This window comes from Sphaeramia orbicularis, chromosome 3 (assembly GCF_902148855.1).
Source record: "Sphaeramia orbicularis chromosome 3, fSphaOr1.1, whole genome shotgun sequence".
In the NCBI taxonomy this organism is placed as follows: domain Eukaryota; kingdom Metazoa; phylum Chordata; class Actinopteri; order Kurtiformes; family Apogonidae; genus Sphaeramia; species Sphaeramia orbicularis.
Genome location: NC_043959.1, coordinates 11,521,813 through 11,543,826, shown reverse-complemented (window position 1 = coordinate 11,543,826; position 22,014 = coordinate 11,521,813). Strand labels below are relative to the sequence as shown.

The 22,014-nt window shown below is 39.6% G+C and overlaps 1 protein-coding gene across 2 annotated transcripts in view; it reads right to left on the bottom strand.

The window, feature by feature from the left end:
* pde8a (phosphodiesterase 8A) overlaps window positions 1-22,014 on the bottom strand; it is a 66,611-nt gene that overhangs the window by 39,960 nt on the left and 4,637 nt on the right. The window contains exon 1 of one of the 2 annotated variants that reach the window (XM_030130901.1): window positions 823-827. The exons of the other annotated variant lie outside the window; for it this stretch is intronic. The gene's annotated coding sequence lies outside the window, so the exon portion shown is untranslated. Of the gene's footprint in view, window positions 1-822; window positions 828-22,014 lie in introns of those variants that run through there. 2 annotated transcript variants of the gene reach the window in all.

Genomic DNA, 22,014 nt, shown 5'->3' with positions numbered 1-22,014 from the left:
GATAGCATACAGGCTAACTTAGCATGTTAGCATTAGCACACACACAATAAGCCATTAACCACAGGATAGCAGATAGGCTAACTTAGCATGTTAGCGTTAGCACACACACAATAAGACATACACAGGATAGGATACAGGCTAATTTACCGTGTTAGCATTAGCACGGACCATAAACTCATTCAAAACTCAACATTATCAAACTCAACAGAATTCTTCTCGGATGAATGGGATCTTCCAAACGCAGTGACAGAAGTTTGTCCTCCTTTAACTCATGAATAATAACTGTCACTGTCCTCCTAATGATCACATGACCTCAGCTCTACAGTAACTGTCCTCCTGATGATCACATGACCTCAGCTCTACAGTAACTGTCCTCCTGATGATCGCATGACCTCAGCTCTATACTAACTGTCCTCCTGATGATCACATGACCTCAGCTCTACAGTAACTGTCCTCCTAATGATCACATGACCTCAGCTGACAAACTGAAGCCAACACCACCAGGTTCAAAAGAACAACTCCAATCCAACCCACAGAACCACATTTGGACTAACAGTTCCTTCCCTTCCAACCTCCATCATTGTAGTTCTAGTGGTTCCATGTGAACCTCCATCATTGTAGTTCTAGTGGTTCCATGTGAACAGCTGGACCAGTTCAACTATGGAACTGTAGGACTACAGCTGAAAATCCAAAGAACAGTTGGATCAGATAGAAATGGATCCAAATGCTAACACAGACCAGAAAAAAAAAGAATTTACAACAGAAATGTCACTGATACAGGAAATACACTGGACCAGTGGAAAGATGACCGTATCTAATCACCTTAGAGCTGGAGGTGGTAGATCAGCACAAATACAAATGAATGGGTTCAGACGGTGTTACACTGAATAGAGGAACTATTGGCCCCGCCTCCAGAACTAGGACAGAGGTCCCTATTTAGTCTGCCATTATTTACAGCGGAAGTCTATGGAAGTGTGGTAACTGTGTTTATACTGTATCAAACACTCTGGTTCAGTCAACCTCTGTCCTCTGGTTGAATTATACTGAGAGAAGACAGACAGACAGATAGACAAAGACAAACAGACAGACAGACAGACAGATAGACAAAGACAGACTGACAAAGACAGAAAGACAGACAGACAGACAGACAAAGACAAGTCATTCCCTTGTATTTTCATTTTGTAATGCTTTAGATCTTTTACTTCATTTCACTCTTCATTTGTGCTTTACTTCTTGCATCTTTCTCATCATTTTCATGTCTTAGAGAATCTGTTATGTTATTTTGTTAAGGGACCGAGCCTGGAAGGTAAGGCCCTATTCTTTTTTGTTTGTTTTTATATTATTCTTACTCTGCCACTTTCAACTGGATTTTACCCCCTAAACATGCTCAAAAACTCACCAAATTTGGCACACGTCAGGTCTGGTGAAAAATTTTATAAAATGTAAAAATTAACCCCATAGGTGCCAAAATGTGCTCTCTAGTGCCACCTATGTGAAAAAAAACCATAACGGCCCTGATGGCCAGTAGGAATGTCATAGAGACATCAAACCAACAGTAGGTTGTAGGATGGATGATACACTGATGCCCCTGACCTAACTCCAACAGGAAGTTTGCAATGTACCTTTCAAATTAAAATTTCTAAAACTAACTCGTATGACACCATTTGTCGTATTGGCTTCTAAATAGCACCAAAAGATAGATAAACCCTCCCGTTCCGTTCCTGGTCCAGACCCTCCCGTTCACCCCTTCAGTCTGGTCCAAAGCCTCCCGTTCACCCCTTCAGTCTGGTCCAAACCCTCCCGTTCTCCCCTTCAGTCTGGTCCAAACCCTCCTGTTCTCCCCTTCAGTCTGGTCCAAACCCTCTTGTTCTCCCCTTCAGTCTGGTCCAAACCCTCCTGTTCTCCCCTTTAGTCCGGTCCAAACCCTCTTGTTCTCCCCTTCAGTCCGGTCCAAACCCTCCCGTTCTGTTCCCGGTCCAAACCCTCCCGTTCTCCCCTTCAGTCCGTTCCAAACCCTCCCGTTCACCCCTTCAGTCTGGTCCAAACCCTCCCGTTCACCCCTTCAGTCCGGTCCAAACCCTCCTATTCTCCCCTTCAGTCCGGTCCAAACCCTCCCGTTCACCCCTTCAGTCCGGTCCAAACCCTCCCGTTCTCCCCTTCAGTCCCTGTTCAGGCGGCAGTGTTTGGGTGTCAGTGTTCAGTCTCCTCCTCTTCATGTGTTTCCAGAACTCAGCTGCCTCTGACCCTACATCCTGCCCTGGCTGTATCCGGCCCTGTAGACCTGCTCCTCCTCCTGCTCCTCCTCCTGCTCCTCCTCCTGCTCCTCCCACTCCCGCCGTCTCAGACACACATACCCACTAGAAGGGCTTCCACTCAAGTGAAAAACAGGAAGTTGGATGATATTGTTCGTCTTGCTGACGTCAGCAGTGACAGATAGAAAGCATAAACAGTTTCCTCCAGCCCACGGTCGGGACCAGGATGCTGGGAATGCTGGGAATGCTAGGATGCCTGCCCTACTGCACTCATGCTTCTGGGAAAACGTGCATGGATGTTCAGTCTTAAGACCCTTCCCTCCCCTGGTTTCCATGGTTACAACGTCCCTTCTCAGGTTCAATACATTAAGCAACATTAGGTGAATTATCTTCATTTAAAGTAAATCCATCCTTACAGACCAGAGGCTATGATGGTTCTAATGCAACGTCATATCATAATAATTATTAAAGCGGAAATGATTAATTGACTCAAAGTGATCCAAAAAAAACTCATTCGACCACAGTTCTCCTGAACTGAAGCTTTGTTTCCATCATTTCTCTGCCATTAAACATTGGTTCCACAGTTGTGTTTCACATGGATGCTTATTGTGATGCACAAAGATCACAGTGGATCTACAAATACATCAAACATTTGATAACAGGCAGAATATTGTTAAAATACTACATACTTCTCTTAAGACATTTCACACTGTTCATATTTTTTGTGAAAAGCCAGTCTGTAAATGTCAACATTTTCGTGTAAATTTACTTTTTTGGCACTAAAACAAAAAGAAAACAATAGCTTTTTTTCATTATTTATAGCTTATTATGATAGTATGTTACTGGTCTGACCCACTTTAGATTGAACATCCTTGATTGTTAATGTCTTCAGTGTAATTTTTACATTTCACAAATGTTCATATTTGTTCGTGTTAGTACAGTTCGTAGATGTAAACATTTTAATTATGGAATTTTACTTTTTTTCACTCAAAAACATAGAGAAAACTTTGGAGTTGACATTATTTCTAAGTTCTTATCCTATTATTTACATTATTTTACTGGTCTGGCCCACTTTATTTCATATTACGCTGTATGTGGAACTGAACTAACATGAGTTTGACAACACTGACATAAAATCACATAAAAACCTGCATATTTCATTACATAAAAATCCATAAAAACCTGCATATTTCATCACATAAAAACCCATAAAACCTGCATATTTCATCACATAAAAACCTAGATATTTCATCACACAAAATCACATAAAAACCTGCATATTTCATCCCATAAAAACCTGCATATTTTATCCCATAAAAACCTGCCTATGTATTTTTGCCTGCATTTTTGTGGAGGACCTGATAAACAGGTCTGATAAGAATAAACAGATGTAACTGAATAACAGTCAGTGCAGGTGAAGGTGTGTTTAGGTGGTGTGTGTTGGAGTGGACATATCCACAGGTGTGTTTAGGTGGTGTGTGTTGGAGTGGACATGTCCACAGGTGTGTTTAGGTGTTTCTGTCAGAGCGGCGTCCACAGTGGGACATGTGTGAATGTGGAGTGTGCGTCACTGAGCCAATGAGAGGAACCCACAGCTGGACTTCCTGCCAGAGGCGGACCCACTGATGAGGGTTAGAGACGGACCCACTGATGAGGGTTAGAGATGGAGCTATGAGCCTCACACTGAGGCCTTCAGGGACCAGAGCACAGCAGCTGATTAGCATGCACACAAATACACTGGAAAATAGAGCACCTGAGACCTGGACAAACCTGGACACACCTGGACAGACCTGAACAGACCTGGACAGACCTGGACAGACCAGGACAGACCTGCACAGACCTGGACAGACCAGGACAGACCTGGACAGACCTGGACAGACCTGCACAGACCTGGACAGACCTGGACAGACCTGGACAGACCTGGACAGACCTGGGCACACCTGGACAGACCTGAACAGACTTGGACACATCTAGACAGACCCAAGGTTGTGATAGTTTTGGATTTTTAATTATAGTTTAGTTTTATTTAGTTTTGACTTTTTTTTTCTCTAATTCTGTTAGTTTTAATTAGTTTTTAGAGCAGGTTTGATAGTTTTTATTAGTTATCGTTTTTTCTGAATGCTTAGTTTTAGTTTAATTTAGTTTAGTTTTAGTATTAGTTTTAGTTATTTGATATATTTTATCTTCCTCACCATCCTATTCAAAGAAATTAGTGAGGCACAGATCAGTGGGTTACCCTGGACACTTTATTTGGGGGTTGGGTTAGGGCGGCTCATTGACTGAGCAGAGACACAAACACATGTACAGTACGATGTATAAATTCCCTCTAGCAGGTTGGGGGGGGGTGATCCATACACAACGTCACTTACATGAAAAGAATGCGAAGATGTGCAAAGCATGAGAGGAGATGCACAAAGCAGCCAGCAGTTTAACCAGATAGAAACATATATAAACCAGTTAACCAGCAGTTAAACCACATAGAAACATATATAAACCAGTTAACCAGCAGTTAAACCACATAGAAACATATATAAACCAGTTAACCAGCAGTTAAACCACACAGAAACATATATAAACCAGTTAGCCAGCAGTTAACCAGATAGAAACATATATAAACCAGCTAACCAGCAGTTAAACCAGATAGAAACATATATAAACCAGCTAACCAGCAGTTCAACCAGATAGAAACATATATAAACCAGTTAGCCAGCAGTTAACCAGATAGAAACATATATAAACCAGTTAACCAGCAGTTAAACCACATAGAAACATATATAAACCAGTTAACCAGCAGTTCAACCAGACAGAAACATATATAAACCAGTTAGCCAGCAGTTAATCAGATAGAAACATATATAAACCAGCTAACCAGCAGTTAAACCAGATAGAAATATATATAAACCAGCTAACCAGCAGTTCTACCAGATAGAAACATATATAAACCAGCTAGCTAGCAGTTAACCAGATAGAAACATATATAAACCAGCTAACCAGCAGTTAAACCAGATAGAAACATACAGGGGTTGGACAAAATAATGGAAACACCTTAAAAAAATCAACAAAATATAATTTAATATGGTGTAGGTCCGCCTTTTGCGGCAATTACAGCCTCAATTCTCCGAGGTATTGATTCATACAACTTGTGAATTGTTTCCAAAGGAATTTTAAGCCATTCTTCAGTTAGAATACCCTCCAACTCTTTTAGAGACGATGGCGGTGGAAATCGACATCTTACTTGAATCTCTAAAACTGACCATAAATGCTCAATAATGTTGAGGTCTGGGGACTGTGCCAGCCATACGAGATGCTCAACTTCATTAGAATGTTCCTCATGCCATTCTTTAACAATTCTAGCTGTATGGATTGGGGCATTATCATCTTGAGGTGAAGGTGTTTCCATTATTTTGTCCAACCCCTGTATATAAACCAGCTAACCAGCAGTTAAACCAGATAGAAACATATATAAACCAGCTAACCAGCAGTTCAACCAGATAGAAACATATATAAACCAGCTAACCAGCAGTTAAACCAGATAGAAACATATATAAACCAGTTAGCCAGCAGTTAAACCGCATAGAAACATACATAAACCAGCTAACCACCAGTAAACTGCATACAAACATATATAAACCACTTATAAACATATATAAACCATAAAGAAAGATATAGAAACCACTTATAAACATAAATAACCCAGTTCATCATCAGTAAACCACACACCTTAGCAGATATCTCATATCTTAATCATCTACAGTTCCATTATTATCTAACTTTGCTTCATTTTAATTCAGCAAGCTGTAGCTAGTAACATCAAACATTTTTTAACCTTATAACAGGTTCCATACCTCTGTAATTGGATTAGTTTTCATCCTCCTCTTTTCTCCTCTTCTAAACTGTGCAGTTAAGGGTTTGGAAGGCCTTTTCATGGTGATAAACTCTCCAGTTTTTACCTGGATGATAGTCCTATCTGACTGTCATTCAGCTCCGCTCTGTCTCTGACACTCAGGCACACACACAGTGAGCGCCAAAAAAAAAAAAAGACCCCACGCATCACTAAACTAAATCCGAGACAGGACTCTGCTGCTTTGTCCCAGCTTTAGTCTGTATGTTCCAGGTAGTGTGGGGACCAGAAGACAACTGTAAACCACAAGTGACCAGACATGATGGACTGTGAAGTGTCGTATCATGCCATCAGCTCAAATTGCTGGAGCGAAATAAATCAATTTGATATCAATCCGACATTGACAAAGACAAAAACGAAGGGAATTTTATCCATAATTTTTATATGTTTTAGTTAGTTTTGTAAGCTCACAATACAGTTTCAGTTAGTTATCGTTTTTTTCTTTTAATTAGAGTTTTTATTTATTTCAGTTAAAGCTATACCGTATGATGTGGCATTTTTACACTTTTCTTTTGTCATCTTAAAATGCTCCTAATAAGTGTGTGTCAAACTAAAATGTAAAAGAAATCCACCAGGTATTGAAACTCAAAAATGTTTAATTCTCATATATTTCTAATAAAAGTCTGACCAATCATTTTAGTCGGTCCGAATAAAATAATTGGCCGAACCTGACTGAGCCTCCTGTCAGTCATCCATTACGGCCGTCCAGCATCCGGTCCATTATCGCCGTCTCACATCCGATATGTGTCCCTCTGAATCTGACGCTTCACTCGCGCTGCTTCTCCTGTCACTGACCACAGTCTACTGTCTAGGATGTGTTTGGATAGAACTGACATGCACATGTGGAAGGGAAAAAACGGATTTATGAACAGAAACAACAACTAAGGGGCACAAACGGGAGTCTGATGAATGAAGGATGGAGATAAAAGTCCGAAGTCAGCTGTACTGGACTGAACAGGTCTGCATAAACCTCAGCTTTTATGACGGTGGGACTCATACAGGTACAATTACATGGTGTCACACATGTAAGATGATGTAGGATGATAATTGTATGGACTATGAAACTTCAAATGTCCACGGAAAATTTGCTGAGGCCGCGCGTTCACAGTGCGCGCGCCCATCCCCTGGGCACTGCAGTGAAGACACTGACCCAGTACTGCACAGACCAGGTCTACTGATGGAATAGGAGCCGCGGGCCCGCGGCAGGTGAATAATGCATCTGATTACTGAGGGAGGGGTCCGCGGACACGCCAAAACGGACCGGACCTCCACCTCTGCTTCCTCCTCTGTTTCCATCGCGCATCAGGTGAGAGGAGGAAAGAGGAGGAGGAGCCTCAGAGCTCAGGCAGAGGGAAGGGGGCAGGGCTTTGGAGGGAGGCGGGTTGTTCATGTTCAAACTTTTACTAAGTGCTGTGAGAAATGCTACATCGGTAGGCATACCTTTAACGAAAATGTTTTTTCAATTTTAGTTTTCGTCATTTCGTTCGTTTTCATTAACGATTATAACCTTGGACAGACCTAGACAGACCTGGACACGCCTGAAAAGACCTGAACAGACCTGTACACACCTAGACAGACCTGAACAGACCTGGACGCACCTGAACAGACCTGGACACACCTGGACAGACCTGAACAAACTTCAGAGTCTGGTGTTGACCAGCTCCATATGTAAAGTGTCATGAGATAACAAACCCAGAAAAATCTGCACAAACCCAGATAGATCTGCACAAACCCAGACAAACCCAGATAAACCTGCACAAACCCAGACAAACCCAGATAAACCTGCACAAACCCAGATAAACCTGCACAAACCCAGACAAACCTGCACAAATCCAGACAAACCTGCACAAACCCAGATAAACCTGCACAAACCCAGATAAACCTGCACAAAACCAGATAAACCTGCACAAACCCAGATAAACCTGGACAAACCCAGACAAGCCCAGATAAACCCGGATCATGTCCTCACATGTCCAACATAAACCAGGTTCATTTGTCAAACTCCTCATTAAGACTAAACTGATTTGGATCAAAGCTACAACTATTCAGAAAAAACAGAAGAAGAAGCTGAACCCTTTCTCCAGTGTTCACCTACAGGACCCTTCCATCCTGATTCAGATTATTCTCAAATACTCATAAGACCTGGACAATCCTAAGACATCCAGACCAGCCCCCATGAAGAGAAGTCCATTTGACCTCATATGTAAAAAGACATGATTTGACCAAAATGACACCATACATGATGAAAACATGACCAACCATCATAGAATCCACAGGAGGACGAAGACATAAAAGACACAAGGAGACAAGAAACAGACTAAAGGATGGAAGTGAAGCACTGGAAAAGAAGGAGACGAAAGATGAAACATGATACAAGATGAAAACTACTGTCAAACATTAGATCAGCAGTATCTCAGGAAATATGTCAGTATTTCTCTAAACTTAAATAAATGAAGTAAAATAAAAGACATGGAAATATGCAACAAGACAAAAACCACAGAAAAGATGTAACAGACTCAACACATGAACATACAGAAGAAACAACAGGACCAAGGCTCCTGGAGACCAAGGGCATATTTAAAGACATTCATTAACGTTTGTTTGACCTTTCAACGTCACTCAAGGTCAAAGGTCATGACACCAACTGAAAGCCCATATGTGACTTCCTATCTATTATCAATAGTAATTATATCAATATCTTCAACTGTTTTCAACTTATAAGACTTTGAAATGTGTCCCATTATAAACCAATGGGGATTTGGAACATTTAAAAATTCATAAAAAAAATTTTAAAAATCAATATTTCCTGATTCTTTGAACAAACTTGGTAGACCTTACCCCAAAGATAATGTTCAACCACAAACATCAAATCATTCTGACTGACGGTTTAGGAGAAGAAGATTATTGAAAAATTATTTACGGACAGACGACAGCTGATCAATAGTCCATCTATAGTCCATCAATAGACCACCAATAGTCCAGCAATAGATCATCAATAGTCTATCAATAGTCTACCAATTGTCCATCAACAGTCCATCAATACTCCACGAATAGACCATCAGTAGTCCATCAATAGTCCACCAATAGTGCATCAACAGTCCATCAATAGTCCACCAAGAGACCATCAATAGTCTATCAAGAGTCCACCAATAGACCATCAATAGTCCATCAATAGCCCATTAATAGTCTGTCAATAGTCCACCAATAGTCCATCAACAGACCACCAATACATCAATAGTCCACCAATAGACCATCAATCGTCCATCAATAGTCCACCAATAGACCGTCAATAGTCTACCAATAGTCCATCAATAGTCTACCAATAGTCCACCAAAAGTCCACCAATAGTCCGTCAATAGGCCATCAATAGTCCATCAATAGTCCACCAATAGACCATCAATAGTCAGAACAGAACTGAGACACAGATAGGTCTGACTGGATCTGAAGAGTCCACTACAGGACACACACACACAGACACACACACACACGGTTCTTCTGTCCCTTCCTGGAGTTTTTCAGGTGTTTTTGATGTGATGCACTCGTTCATCTAAAACAGGTTCTGCAGCTCAGAACAGACGATCTGTGTGGAATGTCACCTGACAAGTGGAACTGGAACTGGAACTGGAGCAGGCCAACACGTCCATGTGTGTGTCAGACCAACACACATTCACACATATAGAAACCAACACACATTCACACATATAGAAATCAACACAGACCCAGACCCAGACCCTGGTGTCTAAACCATCCTCCTCAGTCCTGTGTCATATCTGTCTACTCTAAAGGAGGAGGGTGAACTTCAGTTCTACTGTGTTGTTTAGTGCAACTGAAGAATGAAGCTGATAACTGATCAATAATAGAAGCACTCTGAAAACTATCGAACACACCTGTTACCGTATGAGGTTGGACTTTGGAACTGAACATCTAAGTCCAGTAGGCTAGTGGGCTCATGATGCTAAATGATGATAAAAAAGTTAAATTACATTAAGAAAACATTTACACTTACAAACTTTCATTTCAAAAATGTGAAAAACTAAGTCAATTTTAAGTGCAATTGTACCAATATTCAGCTTCAATTTATCATTTCAGATCAGTGGATCTACAAGTATACAAAACATTTACTAACAGACTGAATATTGGTCCAATTACACTTAGTATTCTTTAGACGGTTCAGGTTGTTCATATTTGTTCAGGTTATTCACATTTTTTGTCGATAGTTTGTAAATGTAAACATGTTCATATAATTGTACTTTTTTTTACACTAAAACAAAGAGAAGAATATGGAATTATTATTTATAGGTTATTATGATAGTATAGTACTGGTCTGACCCACTTCAGATCAAACTGGGCTGAATGTGGAACCTGAACTAAAATGATCGTTAATATCTTTAGTGTAAATTTTGTATTTCACACATTCATCCCACGGGCCAGACTGGTCCCTTTGGTGGGCCGGACTGGACCTTCTGGCACGCCGGACTGGACCCTTTGGCGGGCCGGGACTGGATCCTTTGGCGGACCAGAGTGAACCCTTTGGCGGGCCGGACTGGACCCTTTGGCGGGCCAGAGTGAACCCTTTGGCAGGTCAGACTGGACCCTTTGGCAGTCCGGACTGAACCCTTTGGCGGGCCGGGACTGGACCCTTTGGCAGGCCGGAGTGGACCCTTTGGTGGGCTGGACTGGTCCCTTTGGCGGTCTGGACTGGACCCTTTGGTGGGCTGGTTCTGGACCCTTTGGCAGTCAGGACTGGTCCCTCTGGCGGGCTGGACAGGATGCTTTGGCGGGCCGGAGTGAACCCTTTGGCGGGCCGGACTGGACCCTTTGGCGGGCTGGAGTGGACCCTTTGGCGGTCTGGACTGGACCCTTTGGTGGGCCGGTTCTGGCCCACGGGCTGTGCTTGACACCTGTGGTCTAAATGTCAGCAGCTAAACCCCATTCCCGCCTGATCTATCTGAACTGTGTGCTGCAGACACGCCCACTATCTGTGCTACAGACACGCCCACTTCCTGTTTCTGCATGTTGGCTGCACACTTGATTGGCTGAGACTCTTTTTCTTTGTGCCACAGAAACAGCTGGTTCTGCTGTGGAACCTGAGCAGCTTCTACTGTATGTGTTCTGTTTGGTTTGAGGCCAAAACGTGACCCGTTGTACTGACCCCCTCCCCCCCATGCGTCCTTGACACTGAACACTCCAGAATAAAAAAAAAAAAAGCCAAAAAGCCCCATGTGTGCCCCGCCCCCTTTGGTTTGTGAAGGTTATTTCACATGAGGGGACGTTGGCTCCTCAAAGCTAAGGTCAGAGGGGTGTGCGTCATTGTTTAGTCCCAGAAAAACCTGCAGCAGACCAGCATTGTCAGTGTCATGTGACGAGTTAGAGCGCTAACCAGCATTCTACATTCAAACCAACCCAGATTTATGTTCCTGTTTATGGAACGACTTCTACTGACATCTGCCAGAAGAAAGAAACTCAGCAGCACAGCAGGGATTCATTCAACATTTTTTGCTTAATTCAAGATTTTTTTTTTGCTTAATTCAAGATGGTTTGTTTGCTCAATTCAAGATTGTTTTGCTTAATTCAAGATTTTTTTTTTTGCCCAATTCAATTTTTTTGCTTAGTTCAAGATTTGTCTTTTTTTTTGCTTAATTAAAGATTTTTTTTTTTTTTGCTTAATTGAAGAAATTTTTTTTTTTGCTTGATTCAAGATTTTTTTTGCTTAATTCAAGATTTTTTTTTGCTTGATTCAATATTTCTTTTGCTTCATTCAACATTTTTTGCTTAATTAAAGATTTTTTTTTTTTGCTTAATTCAAGATTTTTTTTTGCTTAATTCAAGCAAAAAAAAATCTGCCAATGAAACAAGTGAAAATGATCTTGTTCAGATTAGTCTAAATCAGATTTTCCAGATCTATTGTCTATAAATCAGTTTTTCTATCTCACTGTAAAGTTCCTCTGTAGGTGATTCTGTCTGATTTTAAGTGTGATGAGATATTTGAAATACAAATGAGACAAATACACTCGGACATATTCAGATTTTTTACAGTGTAACGAGCATTCTAGATTCAAACCAACACATATTTCTGTTCCTGTTTATGGACGACTGAGAACTGACATCTACCAAAAGAAAGAAACTCATCAGCACATTTGGGATTGCATGGACAAACCAACATTACACAGTTGTGTTTGGAACACATTTATATAAATATGAGTAACGTTTTGCGCAGATGTACGATGGAAAAGGGACCAGTGAGTGTGTCCATGAAGACACACTGAAGACGTCTGTGCAGCGTCAACATGAGCCGACTGAACCAACCTTAAGCTGAAGCACAAACAACACAGTGACATGGGTTGAGTGACGAACGTGGCATGATGACTGGGGCTGTGTATCGGCAAGAATCTGGAGATACGATACAAATCACAATACTAGGATGACAATACAATATATCACGATATATCATGATACTGTTAAAAAAGCAATTTTTTGTTTGTTTCTTTTTTTAAAATTATAATTTCCTGGAAGAATTGAATTACAGCAGAAATCTGCACAAATACTAAACACATTTTTATTTGATCACAACAGGATCTAATGTTATATCACAAAATTGTTCTAATTCTCCTAGTTTCCAAAGGAACTAACATCTGCCACTCTCAGTAAAAACAGTAAAAAGTGCTTTTAGGATCCTTCAAATAATCATTATTTAATAAAACAGGGTTAAATAATAATAAATAAGATATAAACAATAAAGAAAACCAAGAAACAAAAATGAAAATTCACCACATCTGCATTTGAATAAATACCTAAAAATATCGATACAGTACTTTTAAATATTGATACAGTATTGTGAAATGAAATATCACGATATATTGCAGAACCGATATTTTCTTACATCCCTAATCTCCAGTGGGAATTAAACCCTCAACCTCAGCAGACCCAGCACTGCCTGGCGTCAGTGCCAGGCTCAGAGCCATACAGGCCTACTGTATGCATATACACACACACACACACACACACACACACACACACACACACACACACACACACACTGGGTCTGACCTACAGCTGTGTCGACAAAGACAACAGTTCAACACATGACAATGACGCTGATGTCACTGAAACTGTGTCAGTGATTATTGGAGAAAACTGACGTCAATAAAAACACATCATTTATGTTGTTTTCTGCTTTCACTTTCACCCAGGACCAAAAAAACAGCCTTTAAACTTGAAAAAATAAGGATTCAACATCTATCCTGATTATCATTAGTAGTAGATATCACTAATATCTTGACTGTTTGGGTGGATTATAAGATCTAAACTCTATTTGATGCAGGTCCATTTGAATATCTTGGATCTACCCAGTCCCACTGTCCCTCCACTGAGGCAGCACTAGTGCATTCATCCTTCACCTTGCAAAGCCTTTACCCTCCTCTGGAAGAAACTACCCAGCAACCATTAACTCACACTAAACTGAAGCTGCAACAAGTACTCCACTACATCCAGTAATTCCACTACAAAAAGTCCTCAAATCTATTTTTTTTTTTTTTGCCTCAAGTATTCATTTAATTATTAATTTGGTATAAGTAGTGACTTGTGTTCCGCAAAGTGACACACACGACTCAGAGTCCAAAAGCTGGTTCAATGGAAGAGAATGAGGAGAGCGTCAGCAGAAGGACAAAGATGTCCAACGTTTGGATCAATTCAAACAGAACAAAAGAGAACCCAGGCCTCTGGAGTCCAACAGGATATTTAAAGACATTTATTAATACTCATTTGACCTTTCAAGGTCACTAAAGGTCAAAGGTCATGGCACCAAATGAAAGCCTATGTGACTTCCTATCTATTATCAATAGTAATTATATCAATATCTTCAGCTGTTTTCAACTTTGAAATGTGTCCCATTATAAACCAATTGGGATTTTTTTAAATTTAAAAAATTCATAAAAATACATATAGTAAATTATTACTGCATATTAATATACAATATTAATGCTGTATATTAATATGCAGTATTAACACTGTATACTAATACTATATATTAATACATATAGAATACAGTCCAAAATCAAATCTTAATATTTGGATAAAAATGTTGATCATTGACTTAAAGGTAAAGTTTTACTGTTTCAAACTTCCAGGGTTTGTTTTTTTCTACCGTGTTGGTTTGAAAAGGCCTTAAACTGAGTCAAACACACACACACACACACACACACACACACACACACAGAGACAGCCTTTATCTGGCCTTGGTGTTTATCCACCACATACACACACTCAAGGAAATGAAGTAGCTCCGCCCCTCAGCAGCCCTTATCCAATCATGTGCACCAGTGGAAGACCTCAGCAGCCACTGATACTGAACCCATGGACTGTCCCCTCCCACTGGGACTGTCCTGGTGTGAATATGAGGGACAGTCACACATGGACATGAATGGACTGTGTGTGTGTGTGTGTGTGTGTGTGTGTGTGTGTGTGTGCGTGTGTGTGTGTGTGTGTGTGTCTGTTCAGTAGCACTCACACAACACAAACACACACCCCCACTATCTCAGGACCTTGTACATGGGACTAATCATGGTCAGAACCTCCAGATGGGAACGGACCCCTGACAAATGGACCGTCACTGTCCCACACTGTCCTCTGTCCCCGAGGACTGTCCCACACTGTTCCTCTGTCCCCCTGAGGACTGTCCCACACTGTCCTCTGCCCCCCTGAGGACTGTCCCACACGCTGTCCTCTGTCCCCCTGAGAACTGTCCTACACACTGTCCTCTGTCCCCGAGGACTGTCCCACAGACTGTCCTCTGCCCTCCTGAGGACTGTCCCACACTGTCCTCTGCCCCCCTGAAGACTGTCCCACACTGTCCTCTGCCCCCCTGAAGACTGTCCCACACACTGTCCCACACACTGTCCTCTGTCCCCCTGAGGACTGTCCCACACTGACCCACACTGTCCTCTGTCCCCCTGAGGACTGTCCCACACACTGTCCTCTGTTCCATTAAGGACTGTCCCACACTGTCCTCTGTCCCCCTGAGGACTGTCCCACCCTGTCCTGTGTCCCACACTGTCCTCTGTCCCCCTCAGGACTGTCCCACAGTGTCCTCTGTCCCCCTGAGGACTGTCCCACCCTGTCCTCTGTGTCCCACACTGTCCTCTGTCCCCCTGAGGACTGTCCCACACTGTCAACACTTGCTTCAGCCACGTTTACAACAAGCTTTTCTATATACAACATCTTTTTTGTTTGGATAGTTTGTAAAATGTAAATGTTTTCATCATTTAATGTTATTTTTTGCATCTAAAAAGTTTGCAGTTGTCATTATAGTTTACTCTGTTATTATTTTACTGGTCCAGCCCACTGAGGGTCAAACTGGGCGGAATGTGGAACCTGAAAGAACATAAGTTTGAGAGCCCTGGACTAGAATCTGATGGAGTCCCAGAGGATTCAATGGCTGTGGGCGGAGTTAGAGGAGACCCAGACGCAGCACAGAGGTTCACGTCCACGCAAGGTGGATTTGACAGAGGTTTAGTGGAGTATGGGAGTAAATCGGTCTCATCAGATTTTGAATTATAAAAGCCATTGAATTTCTAGCACTGATTTTTTTTGCACTGAAAGTAAGTATCTGAGTTTTTTTGTATCTGATTTTTTTTTATTCTAAATTTATGAACATAGTTGAATTCAGAGACACACAATTCAGAAACTTAATTTAAGCGCAAAAAAAATTCAGATGCTTAATTTAAGTGCAAAAAAAATTCAGATGCTTAATTTCTGTGCAAAAAAAATCAGATACTTTGAGTGTAAAAAATCCAGATACTTTATTTGAGTGCAAAAAAAAATTCAAATGCTTAATTTCAGTGCAAAAAAATTCAGATACTTAATGTCAGTGCAAAAAAAATTCAGATACTTAATTTCAGTGCAAAAAAATTCAGATACTTAATTTCAGTGCAAAAAAAAATCCTGTGCTACAAATTCAATGCCTTTTATAAATCAAAATCTGATGACACAGATTTACTTTGATAGCTGAATCCTGTCTGACAGACAAACAGACCAGTTCCTTCTAAACAGAACTGGACGTACATCCAATAGAACTGGTCCATTTGTATCAGTCTGAGGAGGATCTGAAACAGGCATGTCCTCCTTCACATTTAGGTCTGTTTTTTTTATTTTCATGTTTATTTAAATCTGACTCTAAAACCAAGGACAGATTACTCTGGATGTTCAACAGTTCATTTCATCATACTGTTGTCGTTTACATGTTAGTGTGTTTATGTTCTTGGCACATGTTGGCAAAAGTGTACAAACTATTTAAATTAAAAATGTTCTGGAAGGTTCTTTGTTTTATTTTTTTTTTCTTTTAGGGCTGTGTTTTACATTTGTGTACTGTTCAGAAACTGGCAAATTAGTCTCAAAGATCAATGCAACCAATCGTGATGAAATCAAGATTGTGATTTAATTTTTTAAAATAGTGATATATTTTTGCCGTTTTGCCCACCCCTAACCCTAACCCCACCCCAAAGTAGGGGTGTAAGAAAATATTGGCTCTGCAATATATCACGATATTTCCCTTCATGATACTGTATCAAAATTTAAAAAGTACTGTATCGGTATTTTTAAGTATTTATTCAAATGCAGACATGGCAGAGATTCATTTTATTTTTTATTTTTTGTTCATTTTACTCTTTTATTTCTATATTTACATGGGTATTTTACTCTTTTAATTCTATATTCACATGGGTATTTTATTCTTTTATTTCTATATTCACATGGGTATTTTACTCTTATTTTTATATTCTCATGGGTATTTTACTCTTTTATTTCCATATTCGCATAGGTATTTTGCTCTGTTTGTATAATACAAAAGTACTATTGTGATATTGCAGGTCATACATGTGGTTTTTTGAAACTGATAAGGGTTATTTCAAGCATCCTAAAAGCACTTTTTACAGTCTGAAAGAAGCAAATGTTTGTTTTTTGTTATTGAGAATGCAAAAAAACAATGTTCTGATATTGGATGATTCAGGGACTGAACACTGTGTATTCTTTTTGCAATAGAATACAAACATTTAAGCAGGATCTGAAACTGTAATGTCTGCAAAACTTTATTTATTTATTTATTTATTTATTTGTGTGATTTTTCTACAGGTTAAAGCTGCATGTTAAAACTTTATTTATCCAAATGCTGCACTCTAAGTTTTTCGAGGAAATAATCTTTTTTAAAAAAAGAAACAAAACAAAAAATATCGCCTTGTTAACACTATTGTGATATATCGCGATATATCATATCATGATCCTAGTAGTGTGATTTGTATCGTATTACCAGATTGTTGCCAATACACAGCCCCACCCCTAACCCTAACCCCACCCCTAATGTTCATTGTGTCAGTTGTCCCATGTGTCATGTGGCAGTACTGACACAGACCTATTCAGACATGGATTAAACAGATCAGTTATTTGGTTTAAACACAGACACTATAGGACAGGACATGGGTCCACTGGGCCACTGCTGGACCTGGTCCATGTGTTCACTGGCTGTCCACTGGAGAAGCGTCCAGATGTGGACATCCACCTTCATTTCCAGACCCAGAACCTTCACACTGTCTTAAACCAACAGGATTCCTTTTCCCATCACACACTCAGCTCTTTTCACTCATCATGTGCTTCTGTGACTGAAACCTCCAACAGATCACAACCGTTTAGATCAGGGGTCTCCAGCTCCTTTTAGGTCAGGGGCCACATTCAGCCCAGTTAGATCTCAACTGGGCCAGACCAATGAAATACTAGCATAATAGACTTAAATAATGAAAACTCCAAACTTTTCTTTTGTTTTAGTGCAAAAAAAACACATTCAATTATGAAAATATTCACATTTACAAACTCTGTGAAGAAAAAAGACATGAATAACCTGAAAAACTGAAATTTCTAAAGAAAAATCAGTGCAATTTTAAAAATATTCTGCCTCCACTTATTATTTCTATGTGTGCATTATGGATCAGATCTACAAAGACACTAAACACTGAGGAACAGGCAAAAAATAGTTCAAATTGGGCTGAATTTTCTTTAGACATTTCAGGTTGTTCATATTTGTCCAGGTTATTCACATTTTACTGTTTCAGGATAGTTTGTAAATGTAAATATTTTCATAATTTAATGTTATTTTTTGCACTAAAACAAAGACAAACATTTGAAGTTGTCATTATTTATAGGCATAATATAATATTATTTTTTCACATTAAACCAAAAAGAATATTTGGAGTCATTATTTTTAGGCTATTGTGCCATTATTTTACTTGTAAATTCATCCCTAGAGTGGGATTGGAGCCTTTTGTGGGCCAGCTTTGGCCCCCAGGCCACATGTTTGACACCTGTGGTTTAGATCATCCATTTGATTAGAAACTCTTTTTTTGTTTTTTTTTTCTGTGGTCCCTGAACGCAACCCCGTCTGTTCCCTCAGCCCTGGTGTCATTATTTCTGGTCCACTTCATAAATGGGACTGCTATTTTCTGTGGTGATGTAATAGACCCAACTTTGTTTTTCCTACGCTGTCACTGGATCCGGTTCAGGGCTTCTGTCCGTCCCAGGTTTCTATAAATTTCATGACTTGTATTTTATTTTCCAAACCTTCAGACCTGGACCAGATCTGGAGGAAGAGCTAAAGGATCCGGACTGGACCAGTGTCACGGTGTCATCTGGGATTTGACGCTTCAGCATGTACGTGACACAAATACACACAAATATAAATTGGATGGCTGATCCTTCAATGATGTCACAGACCGACCCCAGGACATCCTTCATCCAACATGTGACTGATGTGGACGGTTCAACCAGGACGGATTGGAAACAGTCAAACTCCACTGTTTCCTCAGTACAAACATTTACAAATCGTGTTGATAGAACAGACCTTGTGCTTTCCACACACATCTGAGCATGCTCAGTACGCACCCCCCCGTCAAACACACAGCAGTGACACCATCTCAGTGGTTGAAGCAGGTCTGTCAAAGTCCTCTAGTCCTTTAGCCCAATATGAGCTGAAGTGGACCGGAACAAATGACAAGGACATTATCAAAGTGTTTACATCCACAAAGTGTCCTAAAAAAGGCAATAAGTCAAATAACCTGAAATATCTAAAGAAAAATAAGTGCAACTTTAACAATATTCTGTTCATTACAACTTAGAGATCACAGTAAATACACAAAACATTTAGTAACAGACAGAATATTAATAATACAATTGGACTAATTTGTCTTTAGAAATTCCAGGTTTTTCAGACTTGTTCAGGTTATTCACATTTTTCATTTCAATTGTGTGGGCCAGGAAAATAATAACATAAGAACCTATAAATGATGCCAAAAATGGACAAAAATTACCAATGGGGTTGATAGAATACACCTTGTGCAAAAATTAGGTGCACCCTAAACAACTCTATCAATAAATGTAACTGAATATGGGAGCCTCTTTTCCACTGCATGAAGATGTTGCCTGGCCTGGAACTTTAAAAACATTTGAGGTGTTTATATTGTTATTATTGACCTGTTTTGTTTATTTATTTATTTTCTTTCCTCCTTTAACGGTACCAGAATGCACTGTCTTGACTGTCTTTATGCGTGTCTCGTTTGTATTTGCCTTTGTTTTGTTTTTTTTCCTTCTGTTCTGTTTGTTTATCATGTCCAGTCTCAGTCTCTGCATCATGAAAATATTACATGAAATTATAAATGTTATGCTTGTTAAATGAAAAGTTCTATAAATGTTGAAAAGTTCTATAAATAAAGTTTTAAAAAAAAAAAAAAAAAAAAGAAAAGAATAGACCTTGTGCTTTCCAAACCTATCTGAGCATGCTCAGTACACACACACACCCCGCCCTGCCGTCCATGTAGTGGGGGGGTGACACACCCCCAGTACACACAGCAGTGACAGCGGCTCAGTTAATAACAGACTGGACTGAAAACACACACTGGTTCTGCAGTTTTCTGTGTTTCTGATCTAAAACCCCTCAGCTTTAATCTGAGCTTTAATGAACATCTACATCTGGGGGGTCACACTCATTTAGTTCAGTTCCACATTCAGGCCTGTTTGACCCCAAGTGGGCCGGACCAGGAAAATACTAACACAACTATGGCTGTGTATCAGCAACAATCTGGTAATACGATACAAATCACAATACTAGGGTCACGATACAATATATCACGATATATCATGATCAGAGGCGATTTCTCAAAGACTGCAAGGGAAGCTCAGCTTCCCCTTAAATTACGAAAATTAAATGGCCAAATATGTACGGTTGTGTTGACATTTCATTGACTACAAATGTGTTAGAACACGTTCATCTCACAGACGAGTTCGTTCAGAATCAGCTTTATCACAAATCATCGGACTTGATGTTATTCACTTCTCATCCATTCCCGTTGAGCATCCATGCACTTCAATGGGACTGAGTGGAACAGTTTTTTTCATTGCCTCAAAACTGGACAGTATTTGGATAAATGCCACCATGCTGTCCCGCCCCTGGACGCTCAGCATCTCTGGGGTGAATGGAGCTGTGGGCAGAACTCTGCCGGGCCGGACGCTGACCTTCCACGTGCTGATTGGAGGATCAGTCCAAAGGCTGAATCCCATTTGATTGACAGCTATTTTGAGATCTGCTCCTTCACTTGACACAGTTCAGTTTAATACCGTCGCACATTCTGCAGTGAAATCGAGAAACCACTACGAAATTACTTGTTCATTTCTTGCACTCTAAATAAAACACACTCATTGTACTTCCTTGTTTCAATTTAACATAATTTCAATGTTTTCTTGTTTCAGTTACATAATTTAATCATTTCTTGTTCGAGTTTAATATTGTTTTGTAGATAGTTAAATCAGTCATACTGTTGGCTAGGTCGGAGTGAACTAGCTATCTAGCAAGGTGCACATGATGGCAGACAATGCTAATGTAACGGAGGGCCAAATTTATGTTTAAATATCTTGACAATTTTTTTGATGTAAGCCGACAATGAGCTTCCCCTGTCTGAAAGACAAGCAGCCACCACTGATCATGATACTGTTAAAAAGGCAATTTTTTGTTTGTTTCTTTTTTTAATGATTATTTCCTGGAAGAATTGAATTGCACCAGAAATCTGCACAAATACTAAACATATTTTTATTTGATCCCAACAGGATGTAATGTTATATCACAAAATGTTCCTGTGTTCAAACTGAAATTCTGTTTTACAGACATTACAGTTTAAGATCCTGTTCAAATGTTCATATTCTATTAGTTCAGAACTAACATCAGAACATTATTTTAGTTCAATCCCAACAAAGGAACTAACATTATTGAATAAAAGAGTGTTAAATAATAATAAATAAAATATAAACAAAAAAAACTAAATGAACCTCCCCCACATCTGCATTTGAATAAATACCTAAAAATATCGATACAGTACTTTTTAATACTGATACAGTATTGTGAAATTAAATATCGCGATATATTGCAGAACTGATATTTTCTTACAGCCCTAATAAGATATTAACAATCCCTTTTATTTCAGGTTCCACATTCAGACCAATTCAGTCTCAACTGGGTCAGAACCATCCAAATACTGTCATAATAACCTATAAATAATGGCAACTCCAAATTTTCTCCTTAAAAATATAAATATTTTCATGTCATTTTACTGTATTTACACTAAAACAAACTATCATTTCTCAAAAACCATGAATAACCTGAAGAAATATGAACAACCTGAAATGTGTTCAGAAGTGCAGTTTTAAAATATTCTGTCTGTTACTAAATCTTTTGTATATTTATAGATCCATTTATAGATTTATGGGATCTGTAAGTTCTAATGTACATGTGTAAATGATTCAGATTCAGATTTATTAATTGTCATTCAATAAAAA